We start from the raw sequence: 6,000 nt of genomic DNA, 5'->3' as shown, positions 1-6,000 counted from the left end.
ACTTCTTGGCTTTACACGCACGTAGATTAGTAGAGTAAAATCACGAATAAGTAATAACATTGATACAAGTGCACGCTTTCCACTTCTTGGCTTTACATGTACGTAGATTAGTAGAGTAAAATCAAGAATAAGTAATAACATTGATACAAATGTACGCTTTCCACTTCTTGGCTTTACATGTACGTAGATTAGTAGAGTAAAATCAAGAATAAGTAATAACATTGATACAAGTGTACGCTTTCCACTTCTTGGCTTTACATGCATGTAGATTAGTAGAGTAAAATCACGAATAAGTAATAACATTGATACAAGTGTACGCTTTTCACTTCTTGGCTTTACACGCACGTAGATTAGTAGAGTAAAATCAAGAATAAGTAATAACATTGATACAAGTGTACGCTTTTCACTCCGTGGCTTTACATGTACGTAGATTAGTAGAGTAAAATCAAGAATAAGTAATAACATTGATACAAGTGTACGCTTTCCACTTCTTGGCTTTACATGCATGTAGATTAGTAGAGTAAAATCAAGAATAAGTAATAACATTGATACAAGTGTACGCTTTTCACTTCTTGGCTTTACATGTACGTAGATTAGTAGAGTAAAATCAAGAATAAGTAATTACATTGATACAAGTGTACGCTTTTCACTTCTTGGCTTTACACGCACGTAGATTAGTAGAGTAAAATCAAGAATAAGTAATAACATTGATACAAGTGTACGCTTTTCACTTCTTGGATTTACACGCACGTAGATTAGTAGAGTAAAATCACGAATAAGTTATAACATTGATACAAGTGTACGCTTTCCACTTCTTGGCTTTACACGCACGTAGATTAGTAGAGTAAAATCACGAATAAGTTATAACATTGATACAAGTGTACGCTTTCCACTTCTTGGCTTTACACGCACGTAGATTAGTAGAGTAAAACCACGAATAAGTAATAACATTGATACAAGTGTACGCTTTTCACTTCTTGGCTTTACATGTACGTAGATTAGTAGAGTAAAATCAAGAATAAGTAATTACATTGATACAAGTGTACGCTTTTCACTTCTTGGCTTTACACGCACGTAGATTAGTAGAGTAAAATCAAGAATAAGTAATAACATTGATACAAGTGTACGCTTTTCACTTCTTGGATTTACACGCACGTAGATTAGTAGAGTAAAATCAAGAATAAGTAATAACATTGATACAAGTGTACGCTTTTCACTTCTTGGATTTACACGCACGTAGATTAGTAGAGTAAAATCAAGAATAAGTAATAACATTGATACAAGTGTACGCTTTCCACTTCTTGGCTTTACATGCACGTAGATTAGTAGAGTAAAATCAAGAATAAGTAATAACATTGATACAAGTGTACGCTTTTCACTCCTTGGCTTTACATGTACGTAAATTAGTAGAGTAAAATCAAGAATAAGTAATAACATTGATACAAGTGTACGCTTTCCACTTCTTGGCTTTACATGCATGTAGATTAATAGAGTAAAATCAAGAATAAGTAATAACATTGATACAAGTGTACGCTTTTCACTTCTTGGCTTTACATGTACGTAGATTAGTAGAGTAAAATAACGAATAAGTTATAACATTGATACAAGTGTACGCTTTCCACTTCTTGGCTTTACACGCACGTAGATTAGTAGAGTAAAATCACGAATAAGTTATAACATTGATACAAGTGTACGCTTTCCACTTCTTGGCTTTACACGCACGTAGATTAGTAGAGTAAAACCACGAATAAGTAATAACATTGATACAAGTGTACGCTTTTCACTTCTTGGCTTTACATGTACGTAGATTAGTAGAGTAAAATCAAGAATAAGTAATTACATTGATACAAGTGTACGCTTTTCACTTCTTGGCTTTACATGTACGTAGATTAGTAGAGTAAAATCAAGAATAAGTAATAATATTGATACAAGTGTACGCTTTCCACTTCTTGGCTTTACACGCACGTATATTAGTAGAGTAAAATCAAGAATAAGTAATAACATTGATACAAGTGTACGCTTTCCATTTCTTGGCTTTACACGCACGTAGATTAGTAGAGTAAAATCAAGAATAAGTAATAACATTGATACAAGTGTACGCTTTTCACTTCTTGGATTTACACGCACGTAGATTAGTAGAGTAAAATCAAGAATAAGTAATAACATTGATACAAGTGTACGCTTTTCACTTCTTGGCTTTACATGCATGTAGATTAGTAGAGTAAAATCAAGAATAAGTAATAACATTGATACAAGTGTACGCTTTCCACTTCTTGGCTTTACATGCATGTAGATTAGTGGAGTAAAATCAAGAATAAGTAATAACATTGATACAAGTGTACGCTTTTCACTTCTTGGCTTTACATGTACGTAGATTAGTAGAGTAAAATCAAGAATAAGTAATAACATTGATACAAGTGTACGCTTGCCACTTCTTGGCTTTACATGTACGTATATAGATTAGTAGAGTAAAATCACGAATAAGTAATAACATTGATACAAGTGTACGCTTTCCACTTCTTGGCTTTACATGCATGTAGATTAGTAGAGTAAAATCAAGAATATAAGTAATAACATTGATACAAGTGTACGCTTTTCACTTCTTGGCTTTACACGCACGTAGATTAGTAGAGTAAAATCACGAATAAGTAATAACATTGATACAAGTGCACGCTTTCCACTTCTTGGCTTTACATGTACGTAGATTAGTAGAGTAAAATCAAGAATAAGTAATAACATTGATACAAATGTACGCTTTCCACTTCTTGGCTTTACATGTACGTAGATTAGTAGAGTAAAATCAAGAATAAGTAATAACATTGATACAAGTGTACGCTTTCCACTTCTTGGCTTTACATGCATGTAGATTAGTAGAGTAAAATCACGAATAAGTAATAACATTGATACAAGTGTACGCTTTTCACTTCTTGGCTTTACACGCACGTAGATTAGTAGAGTAAAATCAAGAATAAGTAATAACATTGATACAAGTGTACGCTTTTCACTCCGTGGCTTTACATGTACGTAGATTAGTAGAGTAAAATCAAGAATAAGTAATAACATTGATACAAGTGTACGCTTTCCACTTCTTGGCTTTACATGCATGTAGATTAGTAGAGTAAAATCAAGAATAAGTAATAACATTGATACAAGTGTACGCTTTTCACTTCTTGGCTTTACATGTACGTAGATTAGTAGAGTAAAATCAAGAATAAGTAATTACATTGATACAAGTGTACGCTTTTCACTTCTTGGCTTTACACGCACGTAGATTAGTAGAGTAAAATCAAGAATAAGTAATAACATTGATACAAGTGTACGCTTTTCACTTCTTGGCTTTACATGCACGTATATTAGTAGAGTAAAATCAAGAATAAGTAATAACATTGATACAAGTGTACACTTTCTACTTCTTGCTTTACACGCACGTAGATTAGTATAGTGAAATCAAGAATAAGTAATAACATTGATACAAGTGTACGCTTTTCACTTCTTGGCTTTACACACGTATATTAGTAGAGTAAAATCAAGAATAAGTAATAATATTGATACAAGTGTACGCTTTCCACTTCTTGGCTTTACACGCACGTATATTAGTAGAGTAAAATCAAGAATAAGTAATAACATTGATACAAGTGTACGCTTTCCATTTCTTGGCTTTACACGCACGTAGATTAGTAGAGTAAAATCAAGAATAAGTAATAACATTGATACAAGTGTACGCTATTCACTTCTTGGCTTTACACGCACGTAGATTAGTAGAGTAAAATCAAGAATAAGTAATAACATTGATACAAGTGTACGCTATTCACTTCTTGGCTTTACACGCACGTAGATTAGTAGAGTAAAATCAAGAATAAGTAATAACATTGATACAAGTGTACGCTTTTCACTTCTTGGCTTTACACGCACGTAGATTAGTAGAGTAAAATCAAGAATAAGTAATAACATTGATACAAGTGTACGCTTTCGACTTCTTGGCTTTACATGTACGTAGATTAGTAGAGTAAAATCAAGAATAAGTAATAACAATGATACAAGTGTACGCTTTCCACTGCTTGGCTTTACACGCACGTAAATTAGTAGAGTAAAATCAAGAATAAGTAATGTTTTATTTAAAATTGGGTAAATGAATCATGAAAGTAGGCCTACTCCGTCCTTCGGAGGGATGTTGGGTTGTCAAAACCCCAAACAAATCAAATACATAGTATGTAGTAGGGCCTACCCAGCAAACACAAAAACGTTTTAAAAACATTTTAAATAAGTTACATTTTGGCTTTTGGTTTAGGTAAAAACAATAACATTAAAATGTCGGGTTATATAAAGGTCATTATAACGTTTTAAAACGTTTTGTATGAAAACACACTACAACAATATTTTTAAATGTTTTCAAAAAATGTTATTGTAAACGCTTTTCACTTCTTGGCTTTACACGCACGTAGATTAGTAGAGTAAAATCACGAATAAGTAATAACATTGATACAAGTGCACGCTTTCCACTTCTTGGCTTTACATGCATGTAGATTAGTAGAGTAAAATCAAGAATAAGTAATAACATTGATACAAGTGTACGCTTTTCACTTCTTGGCTTTACATGTACGTAGATTAGTAGAGTAAAATCAAGAATAAGTAATTACATTGATACAAGTGTACGCTTTTCACTTCTTGGCTTTACACGCACGTAGATTAGTAGAGTAAAATCAAGAATAAGTAATAACATTGATACAAGTGTACGCTTTTCACTTCTGGCTTTACATGCACGTATATTAGTAGAGTAAAATCAAGAATAAGTAATAACATTGATACAAGTGTACGCTTTCTACTTCTTGCTTTACACGCACGTAGATTAGTATAGTGAAATCAAGAATAAGTAATAACATTGATACAAGTGTACGCTTTTCACTTCTTGGCTTTACACACACGTATATTAGTAGAGTAAAATCAAGAATAAGTAATAATATTGATACAAGTGTACGCTTTCCACTTCTAAAATCAAGAATAAGTAATAACATTGATACAAGTGTACGCTTTCCATTTCTTGGCTTTACACGCACGTAGATTAGTAGAGTAAAATCAAGAATAAGTAATAACATTGATACAAGTGTACGCTATTCACTTCTTGGCTTTACATGCACGTAGATTAGTAGAGTAAAATCAAGAATAAGTAATAACATTGATACAAGTGTACGCTATTCACTTCTTGGCTTTACACGCACGTAGATTAGTAGAGTAAAATCAAGAATAAGTAATAACATTGATACAAGTGTACGCTTCCACTTCTTGGCTTTACATGTACGTAGATTAGTAGAGTAAAATCAAGAATAAGTAATAACATTGATACAAGTGTACGCTTTCCACTGCTTGGCTTTACACGCACGTAAATTAGTAGAGTAAAATCAAGAATAAGTAATGTTTTATTTAAAATTGGGTAAATGAATCATGAAAGTAGGCCTACTCCGTCCTTCGGAGGGATGTTGGGTTGTCAAAACCCCAAACAAATCAAATACATAGTATGTAGTAGGGCCTACCCAGCAAACACAAAAACGTTTTAAAAACATTTTAAATAAGTTACATTTTGGCTTTTGGTTTAGGTAAAAACAATAACATTAAAATGTCGGGTTATATAAAGGTCATTATAACGTTTTAAAACGTTTTGTATGAAAACACACTACAACAATATTTTTAAATGTTTTCAAAAAATGTTATTGTAAACTATTTTTGCAAACATTTTTGCCAAATATTGTGTCAATACTTAAGTAACATTATGTTAAAATATTTGAACCCAGCAAACACAGAAATGTTCTTAAAATGTGTTTTTCAAAACATCTTAATAACATTTAAATGTCGGGTTATATAAAGGTTATGAAAACGTTTTTAAAACGTTATTGAAAATATTTTGGGCAAACATTTTTCGCAAAATATTTTTTCAACCTCAAAATAACATTCTGTTTGGAATGTTTGGTATCAAGTTTTCAAGAATGTTTTTGGAATGTTATTAAA

The sequence above is a fragment of the Amphiura filiformis genome, chromosome 17 (genome assembly GCF_039555335.1).
Source record: "Amphiura filiformis chromosome 17, Afil_fr2py, whole genome shotgun sequence".
Taxonomy (NCBI): Eukaryota; Metazoa; Echinodermata; class Ophiuroidea; order Amphilepidida; family Amphiuridae; genus Amphiura; species Amphiura filiformis.
The sequence above is the reverse complement of the archived record's forward strand: the minus strand, read 5'-3'. Positions refer to the sequence as shown.